The sequence below is a fragment of the Poecilia latipinna genome, unplaced genomic scaffold, assembly GCF_001443285.1.
Source record: "Poecilia latipinna isolate Pla-1442-1.1 unplaced genomic scaffold, P_latipinna-1.0 Scaffold3075, whole genome shotgun sequence".
NCBI lineage: Eukaryota > Metazoa > Chordata > Actinopteri > Cyprinodontiformes > Poeciliidae > Poecilia > Poecilia latipinna.
Window position 1 is genome coordinate 101,402 of NW_015115691.1, and position 11,724 is coordinate 113,125.

The window sequence follows — 11,724 nt, forward strand, 5'->3', positions numbered from 1 at the left end:
TGACAGAGGATGAGGGTTCAATGCCCAAAACATTGGGCCAACATATAAGTCAATATTAGGGTTGTCCGCTAATAATGGTATCGGAAATCGGTCCCATATCAGCCAAAAAATGAGTATCGGAATATATCGACCCACATCTAAAATTTCTGATCTAAGCACTTCGCTCCAAAGTTTTGCTGCAGGATTTAATCTACGTCACCATTTCTTGTATCCCATACCTAGCCCCATTATTTTTAATTAACCTTTTTTTTTTCTAAATAATAAATGAGTTAATTTTTCTCATACCTATTGATGTTGACTATTCTTCTCTGTTTGAGTAATATCACTTGATCAAGCCTTTTCTGACATTCCACACTACAAAATAAGTAATAAATGTAGGATTTGAGCCCATATCATTGTATCAGGTAAATATCGATATTGGCCAATACTCTAAGCTGCGATGTTGGTATCGCATCAGATGTGAAAGCTGGAATTGCCTTGGGACACTTCTAGTCAGTTACCTACTCATAGATTTTTCTGTAGAGCGTAATTATTCAAGGAAATTTTGTGTATTCATGGATCTTTTCCTAGACAGGGTTTCCCCGAATGTATTATAAGCCTGGTGGGCCACCAGGCTTTATTTGCCCCCATCCCCCTTTCTAAGCATTGTTTATTTATATATAGATGACACATTTAACTGGGTGCGAGAGTGTGTGCACCAATTGTGCCATCTTGCACCTGCCCATTGGCCTCATATGGTATTATTTCCAAATTTTGATGCCTGATCGTGCACATTCAAATTTTTTTAAACTTTTAAACATTTTTTTTAATACAAAAACACAGTGGGCCACTGGTGGACTGAACTTGCATACTATCAGGCTTATAGGTTTTCTGGGGGAGACCCTGATAGACATCTGAAATAAAATTAATATTGGGAAGTTGGAAAAACCTCAGCACAATGCTACTTGACACATTATTGGCAGAATTCATTTTCCATCTATTTTCTTTGGCGTTGACTGCTAGCTTCCAGCCACGTTAGCTGGAGAAGGAAAAAAGAATGCTTAAGGATCAGATGAACACAAAATGATTCTTTAAGTTTTTTTTTTTCTAAACATATCTTCATATGCCTTGGAAATGTAAGGCAGACACACAAAAGTGTTATTAGATTCTATAGACAAAGAATATGCACCTCATGAATGCTTCGTGTCTTTCTTTCTTTTAACCAGATGACTCCTTTCAGGTTTACCCACCAACATTTTATTAAATGGATTATAGCATAAGCAGTTTATTATGTGGCTACCACCCTTAAGCACTTTGTATTGCCTTGTTGCTGAAAATGTGCTATATAAATAAAATTACCTATATCTTCACCTAATGGTTCCTGTAAACTCTACTTGGGAGGTTAAATATCTCATTGTTCTGAGAACAAATCTTCTGCACTGAAACCCACACTGTCACATCTATGTGTGAACACAAGGTGCTAAAACCACAAGGACCTGTTTTCTTCTCGTTCTGGTTATAAACCAAGGCTGAAGTCGATGCATAGTAGATGCCATGTGAGATACTAACTCAACCAATTTTTTTTAAGGCACATATTAGTGGCTAACTAAAAGTAGGTGAAGTAGAATATCTTAAGTTTTTTTATTCATCTGTTTCAATATTAATGCTGATCCAATAAAAGAAAATGCACAGTAATCCTCCACAAATTCCCCACGCATGCTGAGGCTGCTTTTCCTCTACTCAAAACACAGTAAACTCAACTTGAGCACACAGGAAGCTTGCATCTAAATGCCCAGGAACGAGCCAACTCCCACTCAAAAATGACACAGTGGCTGTTCAAACATGTGAAAGAGAGACGAATAGAGGCCAAACTAAACCGCCTCGCTGCAAAGAGCATCAAATGTTTATTTTAAATGTTAAATGATCCTAAACATGTCATCACTGGCGTCTAAGCATGGAAACTGTTTCATACAGAGCTGGAGAGCAGCAAACAACGGACGCAGATGTTCTTTCTCTGAATCGGTCGACAAAGATCAGCTCAACAACACTGTACTCGGGAAATATTTACATATATGACAGCAGCTGACGGCAACACAAATATTTCCAGCTGTGAGTGTGACGCGATTAATGAAAAGCTGTTAGACAGAACAAGTTTAAAGTGTGTGTGTTAGCTGCTCCAGAACTGCTAGATAGGCATTTCAAAGTTGAGTCTTAATCTAGTATAAGCCAAGCAAAAAGGCCATCTGTGGGCTGCTCCACTGTAACTGGAGCAATAATGACACTCAGATGTCTTTCATTAGGACCCAGACTTAACACTTTAACTCATGGCTGCTATTTCCGTCGCTGCAGGAGAGGAAAAGCGGCGCAGAGTTTAGCAGTAAGCACTCCGCAGTTACGCATATTTCCTCAAGGGAGCAGTGAAGGAAAACATGTCATGGGAGATTATCAGGAGTCAGCAATGTATTTCAATATCTGCTAGTTGTTAAACAGAACAGTGGACCTCTGTAACTGCTCTTAAACCCATTACAGTTTCTGACCATGATGGATATTAAGACATTAACTAGTAGAAGCCCGTGTGTGTTCCTTTTTTACTTTTTTACATCATTTAGACAACAGGAAAGGGGGAAATTCCAGTAGATCTTAGAAAACACAGCATTTGATTACACATACGGAAAGAAAATCTAATCAACCATTAATGTTGTTGAGTTGATCACATTTGTATGACATTATGTGTTCAAATAATACTAGAAATAGGAAATATTCTATCACTTATAAGTGAATAGTAAATGCTCATTCTGTAATAATAATAATAATAATGACTAGCTGAACTGGTAGGGCTGTTGTGACAGAGTTTAGAGAGTTACTTTTGATCATTAAGTTAATATTCTACAGTCAGTAGGGACCAATTTATCAGACAGCCGACATATTACTGTACCCCTACTAATAGTCACTGCATTATACAAAATTAGGCTGTATTTTCATAAACGGCCTGCTAGTTTCTACACAAATCACTTGGTAATCAGCTGGTCCGCTTGGTAAAATGCTGTTTCTGTAAAGTTGTTTTCAACTGCCCAGAAACGGCAAAGAAGCTTGTATTGTTAGTCGGGCAAATCTGCAGAACTCTTTGAACCCGGATTCCAATAACTTTAAAAAAAGAATAACATCCTGAATATCATATATATATATATATAAAAGTAAAAACAAGTCAGAAGAAAGTATCATACTGCTGAATGTGAGTTGACAGGTAAGTTAGATGAAAAAAACCCAGCACAACCTTATCATGGATGATACTGCTATTATACTCAGTGCAGCCTAGCAACAGTCACTCAGACTAACCTGTGTTTGGATGACTGTGATGAATTCAGATTTATCACAGTATTAATTGTTCATCCGTATCCCTTGTAGCTACAGTAATTAAAACTTTATGAGCATGGGGGCAAAATGAAGATGTAATTAAATGCACAATAAGCTGTGATTCGTTTTGAATGCGCATGAGTAGGTAGGTTGTTAGTATGCAAGATGTGTGGAGGAAACATTCAAAAGCATTTTAAAAATTAGAAGTGAATGTCATTTTTGGTTTCAAAAGGCCATTCTTAAGAGGAACTAACTACATTTTATTCTATTTTAGAGCTTTAGTTGGAAGAATGTGCAGTTATCTTTGTATCACAGCAAATTGCACATTTCCTCAGAAGAGAAACTCCCTAACTGGTCAGCATTCTGAAGATGGACTGTTTGAATGTGATAAGACATAAAAAAGTGACTATTATGGTAGATATGCTCAGATGGGTAGCTACTGTTAAGAAAGAAAAAAACATGATAGAAAGAGCAAGTTCCTGTTCTGAACAAGAAAAACAAGTAGTTCTTCTTTACAGCTTAACGTTTTTCTCAGTCTACTGAGAAATTAAAATAAGCATAACTGCACTTTTCTAACCTGTCTTAGAGAAAATAAAATATTGAGTATTCATACACATCCATATTCAATCAAATAGATTATTATTAAGAAGTTCATTTACTTCATTTACTCCAGTTACTCAGTTCAATAAGTGAAATCGTTATATAGATAACAATACAAATGTGCGCATAACATAGTTAATATTTGGCTAATGTAGAAAAAAAAAACACAATTTCACAGTTGCTGTGTTTCCATTAAATAAGAAATGCAATTAAAATCAAATTAAAATCATGTGAATCAGTTTGTTCGCACGATAAGCCATTAAAAAACATGTGGCGCCATGATGCTCCTACCACTTCCTGTCGTCTTCTTTGCATTTTCCACCAGTAACGACATCCCAACGCAAAACGTTTCATTGAAAGATTTGTCACTTTTTTTTTTTTTTTTTTTTTAAATTGGCACGTCAAACAAATTTATTTTCAGAAATCCAATCTGAGCAATTCTGAATGGTAACACAGCTACTAATGTTTTTGAACCTTTAACTTTGTTGATTAACAGGATTTTTTACTTACAGCTAATGAAAACATGACATTTAAAATAAGACCAATTAAAAGCTTTTTAATATCAGTAATATGGAATTAATAGAAAACACGTTTAATACCTGCTTAACGGTTGTTTTTAATCAATAGGCACTTAGTAATCTGACACAAACAAGCTTCATTGGAATTAAAATATTTTTTATTTAATTAGTATACTGTACTGTATATGTTTTTTATCTGTTCTTTACATTTAACATCTACTTGCTGTGAGGATGTGAAACTTAAATGAAAATCCTTGTTTGTGGGAACAAATTTGGCTGATTCTAAACAGAAAATGACAAACTTAAGTGACCCACTCGTTGAACTCTAGTGTAAAAAAAAAAAAAAAAAAAAGATAAATATAAAAAAAAAGACAAACTTTGAAAGGCTTAACAGAAAAATTAAGATTATAAAGTTACAAAAATGCGAGTCCAGTTGGGAAACTTTGCTGCATGTCTCCTGACTCATTTCCTGCCTCTAATTGAACAAAGGAAGTTGATAACATGGCATTCAGGTCTGGCCTTGCATTCTGGTATAATGTACAAGTTTTTCTCACGTCATTTGTATTTTTTTTATTCCACCAGGATCAGAGAAATAAAAAAATATTTCTGTTGTTTTCTTTTGATTCCAGTTCGGCTATTGTTCTCACTGATCAAAGAATGGCCGGCATTCACAGCCACATCTCTAAACACGTTCATCCATGTGGGCAGGGGCGTGGAAGGATGAAGGGCCTTAAAGTTTAGATCACAACAACAAACAGTACGAGAGAGAAAGAAAGAGAGACAGAGAGATAGAGAGAGGGATAGAGAGAGGGAGAGAGAGCTCAAAGGCTTCTACTATTTACCACCAGCGCAGCATGTTTGGCTTCGTCTCCTCAGCAGACCATGGCGAGCAGAGGTCAGCTCTAACCACACCGCTCCTCCTTGGTCTTCAGAAGCTGTTTTTAGAAGCAACGGGCAACACCAAAAATGGCCCAGAAGAGTATTTGGAGCTCCCTGGAGTGTGAGACTGGCAGGGAAAGAGCGAAGGCAAAATAATGGAGCTAAAAACGGTTGTAGAGGTCATAAACACGCCACTGGGAAGAAAACCTACCCTTCAATCCAACTCTGAAAACATTTGTATTAGCAGTTCGAAAGACAAAGAAATGTGAAGATGTTGTGTAGAATTAAGGGGAAACGTAACTGTTGAGGTCACCGTAATGTGCCAAGCAAAAGTATTCCCACCCTTAGAAGTTTTTCTTATTTCATCACAAGAAACCTCAGTGTAATTTTATTGGGGTTTTATGTGATAGACCAACACAAAGCAGTAGATTATGATGTGGTGGAAGGGAAATGGTGTCTTAATCATTTGACCATCTTACTACCAATTTCATTTCTAAAACCTTTTTACCATCCATTAAACAAAAAGTGTCACCAAAACAAGACATTTAAAATTAGAATGTCACCAACTATATAATAGACTTGTGTGGTACTTTATTGCAGTCCATACAGTTCTTTGCCATAGACACATTACATATATATACTAAGACTGATAGAACACTCAATTTGAGGAACAGGGAGATTGTTCAAAACTTGAAGGGAAGATGTGTGAAAATAAAAATTGGTCCCTCCTGGAAGACACCACAGAAAAAGCTTGACAATAAATGGCAAGCCTGTCACAATAACCTATAAAGTTAAATTAAAATGAGGTCAATAATTTCCATTCTGATGATTAATCATTTTCAGGGGTATTTCATTTAGTTTTGATTGTGTGTGGTTCTCATTTCCATTTTGTTTACTATTTTTGGTCATTTATTGATTTTTTGGTTGTTTAGGCTTTTGTTTTTTTGTTTTTTTTTGTTGTTGTTTAAAATATCTTCAATGCATCACATCCCACTGATGAATCTAATTATGCATTCCAAACAGACTTCTCTAGAGAGATTGCAGTCAATGCTCCACAGAAGATCAGTCCCATTGGTTGTGTCCCATTGTTTTTTTTATTAGCCGACTTAATATTATTATGATTCTGTGATGATATTGTCTGCTATCATTCCTCAGTCAATGTTGAAATCGACCCATAGACAGCGGCATCCATTAGTATTTTCGTAAACAGTGTTCTGCTGGGTGACGTCAATTAGAGTTGGGTGACATGGATTTTATCGCAATATTTTGTACTACTTGTTACAGACTTAAGGTAGGGGTTATACAGAGTATGTTATGGGATAAAAGGCTGATTATCTCCCCTACTCAGAGTCTCTGATGCTTCGATCTTTGCTTAGCTTCCCAGAGGAACTAAGCATGTGTCACAGACTGCAGTGGTTCACATTCATCACTTCTTTCCCAAAGGAACAGTGAAACACACATACTTGAGCAGAAAACACAAGGCAAAACATAGACTAGCTGTGCGAATGTGCGCAAAACTTTGTTAATATTCCACTAATGTCGAGAAAAACACAATTTCGCAATTGTGGAGGTTTCCATTAAATAAGAAATCCAATTTCAAAAATCACATGTGAATAAGTTTGTTCACGTGGTAAGTCATTAAAAAAACGTGCTCCATCATCATCCTCCTACAACGTCATGTCGTCTTCTTCGTCTTTTCCGCCAGTAGTAACACCTGGATGTTGATCATGTAACGCAAAAAAAAAGTTGCTTCCGTTGCAATTTTGCAGAATACATCTATTTCGTTAGGGCTGGAAAAACCACCTCATGCTAGCATGAAAGCTTCTTCATCAAAAACATGAGTTTTTTCAAAATTGGCATGTCTCCATTAAGCAAATTTATTTTTGTAAATTCAATTTGCGCAATTTTATGGTTGACAGAAACGCAGCTCCTCAGAGGATCGTCCTGGGTGTGGCTCTCAGGGGGAAGAGAGTGGCCTCATAACTCATCTGGGATGAGACAGCAGCTGTTCCCTCGGGGACGGGGGTCCCAATCCGTTCAGTTGATAGTTGCTGGCTCTGTTGCCATCTTACCAACCTCCACCCTACATCCATCCTACATCTACCCTCCCCCTCAATTAGCCTTTCCTCTCCCTCCCCTCCTTGCCGTCCTTCCCGGCTGACATCCTCCCATTCTCCGTCTGTCCTCGCCTCTCTTCCTGCCCCCATTTCCTTGATTAAACTGCGCTCCCGTGTGCCGTGTGGAGTCAGCGCGGTCGGCTGGATTTATAAGGCTTTCATCTTCCATCTCACTCTTCAGATGAAACAGCAGGAAGGAGTGGGGTGAGGGAGGAATTGGGGGTCGCACTGGACCAAGCACTTCCACTGAGTGCTTGGTCCCACTCAGTGGAAGTTGTACAACCTGCCAATCAAGGGCCGAGTTGTTTTAGAAAAGCCAACATCTTTGTTCAAACACAAAGTCGTCAAAAAGCGCTGTGGACAAATCCCCGCTGCGAAAGGCTTAAATCCTCCAGGGTGGCTCTCTCCCTGCCTCATGTGACGAAACCCGACAGAAATCACAACACATCATGTGAGATCACTTGTTGAAGCCCCTTTCATATGACCAGGCACACTAAAGGGCCTGCTGCAGATCCATTTAATCAAACGGGGAAGATAACATCTACGCGGGGCTGCAGCAGAAATTCCTCCTGAACCATCACCCATGAGTTATTTTGGAAAAATAAACTGAATTTTTCCACAGAGTTCACATGTTTCAGGTCTCGTATCCAAACTTTCCCACACTCAAACATACCAAAAAGTCTTAATCTTTTTAATACAGATACAAAAGTTGGGTGTGACTTCCTAAAGAGGCTTTTATGACCGAATATGACCAAAAATTTAAAAAAAAATCAATGGATGGATGGTTGGAAATCAAATGAATGTAATAGATGAATAGCAAAATGGATGATTACACTAAACAAACATGGTGATAGAAAATAATGGTTGACAGAAAAATGGATAGGTGGATCAAAGGTCGGTTGGAAATCAAATGAACTGATTGATTATTGGGTAAATAAATGGATCATGAACAAACTGAGGGATGATGGAGATATTGTGCCTGGGTGGATGAAAAACGTGGATGGGTGGAGTCAAAGTAAGAGATAGGTGGATGAATGGTGGAAAACAAAACAAAAAAAAGTTAATATGTCCTTTTTTCACACATATCCTGTTTTGGAAAAAGAATAAAACTAAGTGCAATACATTTTTCAGACTGTAGGAACCCTGGTTCAATTCCAAAGGAAAGCTACATCACAGTTTGTGGCAGTAATTACACTTTTTCAGCGATTACACACCATTCAAACAGACGAGGGGGTGTTTAAAACTGTTTTTTTTTTTTTAACCAGCTCAAATTAGTTAGCGGATGAAAGAACAAAAGAAAAGAGAAGAGAAAATTTCCAGTTTCAGCTTGCTTACCTCGCCGCTGTGCTGTTATATCCGATGCGACATACAGGAGCAAAGAGCGAGCTGTCCAGCTCCCTGTGATGTCCCGCTACACAGAAGCACTGAGAGCAGCGGCTGTCTGCCCTGTTGGCACCGCCGGACACTTTCTCCTCCGAGGACTCAAAGCTTCCTCCGAATCTTCATGCCACTCAACTTCCACTTGGACGATGAAAGCATAAATGTTACCATGTATTTAAGTCGAAAGAGGGAGCAGAAAGCCTTAAAAGAAACAACTGTATCCTTGAAGCGCCGGGAGCGGGTCTTCTCTCCTCAGACTAAATTAGGATAAAGCGGAGGGAGACACAGCACCGTCCGCAGCAAAGCGGCCCGTTAGAAACAGCGCTTCCCTCTTATTCTCTTCACAATAAAAGACAACTTTTAGAAGAACGATTATAACAAAAAATAAATCCAATCAATATTTTCCTACTTATAAAGCACTATCTCATTTTGAACAATTTTATATATAGTAAAATTCATTAAGCATCGAAATTATTGCTCTAACATTGAAAGTACTACAGTTTCTGACCATTCAAGATGCTCAAACAAATGTTGCAATATTGGTATTGTGATTTTTTTTTTTTTCTGAGTAATATTGAGTTCAGGAGTGCTTCACAGTCAAAGCCATGAAAGTCAAAAACAAAAACACACACATAACAAATAATATGGTATTGGAATTCTGAAATAAATTACTAGTAGATATCAATTATCTTTGTTAATTGAGGTCTATCTCTCTTATCTTGCATTCATATCCTTCAAAAATGTATGAGTTTCTGTCAGAAGGCGAGAAGAGGCCTGCAAATCATTTTAATATTTGGGGGTGCCATAGTGAAGTCCAATTCAGTGCCTTTTGTACATAGATTGGTTTTGTAATCTATGTACAAAACTAAATATGTATAAAACTGAAACTGGACTGTTGCAATACATTTCAAAGTAAATATACTATTCTATCATACTGAATGAAACATCTCACATTCCAGCACACTGGAATTAATTACGCACTTAATTTTATTTAATTCAGTTTTTTTTTTTACTTTTATTTTGAAGGCTGAGGCTGGACCGCGATCACGTCACTACCAGACCACAAAACTAGATGCCTATTTATACAGATGCTGCTCATGTCGACTGTAACGCTGCACCAGTTTTAGTCTGTGCCATCATCACATCGTCATCATCATCATCACCATAGCAAAGCCCACCATGTTTTAGCTTGAAAGATTTTTTTTACGCACTTTTGAAGTACTTTTTTTTTCTTTCTTTCTATTCATTCCTAAAGACCACCATAATTTTTTTAGTATGTTTTTGACGAAACAACTTCTTCGTATTTTAGCTTTCCACATAAGTGCTTCTTTTGGGTCTCTTTTTGTTCAAATAGCAAAGTCAGTTTATTTATTTGCTTTAAGCTTAGTGGTCAGTGTTACTGTCTTTGCTCTGGAGACATGGTGGAAAAAGAATGTAAGAAAAACAAACTGTCAGGTCCGGAAGCTCCTTAAATCCTGTTTAGCCTCCAGGGAATGTTTACAAGGGAATTCTTTCAGTCCCTGCGATGTGAAACAAACCCACTACCCCACGACAAGGATAAGACGGACGGAAAATGTGTCTATTGAATTTTTCTTATGGTTATAGAAAGCTAAACGTCTAGATATTTTTTGTCATTTGGTATAACTAAAAAAAAAAAAGTTCCCGTAGGCACAATCAGTTAAACCGGAGTATGACAAAGCCGGATGAGGCGCTATAATTAACTGATATGAATCAGATCTGCAGATTAGTCAACACCGTGGGGCAGCCTCATTCGTTCACATCCCAGATTGAGTTAAAATTACTAAAAAATATGTTCCTTTTGACTAAGCAGCAGGAAATAGTAGTCGATGAAAGATATAGGCCGTCTGGAAAGCCAGACGTCCCCCACAGGCGTCCAAATATTTTGACATTTCCTGTCAGAGAATTTATGGAACTAAGCAGACAGTCCAGTAGATTGGGTATTTCATTATCATCTGGGTTTATCGTCTTTGTGATCATCTTACCTCCGATTTTTAAAGGTTTTGGCTTCTCAAATGGGTTAAATCGAAAGAGGAAACCCCAAACAAACAGGAAAGGGAAGTGGTATTATTATTTAGTAACAAGTTTTGTTGTTAAATTGGTCCGACGCGTTTAGTGTGTACAAAGTCTAGTCATACAGCTTATGAGATGCGCTTTACAGTTTTCTCTTATATTTTACCTTTACTCTGATGCCCCCTTGTGGTGGAATGTAAATACTGCATGATCATAGAAATAAATGCAAAAGAAAAATGGTTTTCACCAAAAATGCACACACACTTTTTCCAGTAAAGACCAAAACCACTTGATTGGTAAAATTATAAACTACAGCCTTCCGTTCCTCTTCTTCTTCTTCTTCTTCTTCTTCTTCTTCTTCTTCTTCTTCTTCTTCTTCTTCTTCTTCCTCTTCCTCTTCCTCTTCTTCTTCTTCTTCTTCTTTTAAATTAGATGCTGTTTTCATAATGATTTTTCCAAAACGAATGAGACTCTCTGCCGTCCAAAAGATTTATCAATTAAGAGTAAAAACATATGTGGTGAAACGGTTAATATTCAACAATGATAGTCAAAGTAATGTATATGTTACTTCCTTATACTATCCCGTGACACTGACTTGTGAATGGCTGAAAAGAGTCAAAAAGAAAGAAAAAAGCTAGAAGTATAAATGTTATCATATTATCATAAAATGTAGGAGTGTGTGTGGGTTTGGGGTATTTTTGGTTAAAACGTTTGTTCTTCCTTCAGTAAAGTTACTCACAGTGGATAGACTAGCTAGAAATTCCACTCAAGTAAGAGCAGAGATGCTTTCCCAGATAGCACATGATGTTAAATCAACGTTGAAAAATAGTTAGAAACGTTGATTTTTGGTTGAAGTCGACAAATGA

The 11,724-nt window shown here is 37.4% G+C and overlaps 1 protein-coding gene across 2 annotated transcripts in view; it reads right to left on the reverse strand.

Annotated features, from left to right (window-relative positions):
* LOC106940051 (integrin beta-1) overlaps window positions 1-9,124 on the reverse strand; it is a 30,908-nt gene extending 21,784 nt beyond the window's left edge. For both annotated transcript variants that reach the window (XM_015022678.1, XM_015022677.1), the window contains exon 1: window positions 8,783-9,124. The gene's annotated coding sequence lies outside the window, so the exon portion shown is untranslated. The remainder of the gene's footprint in view (window positions 1-8,782) is intronic.
* Window positions 9,125-11,724: the final 2,600 nt, after the last annotated feature.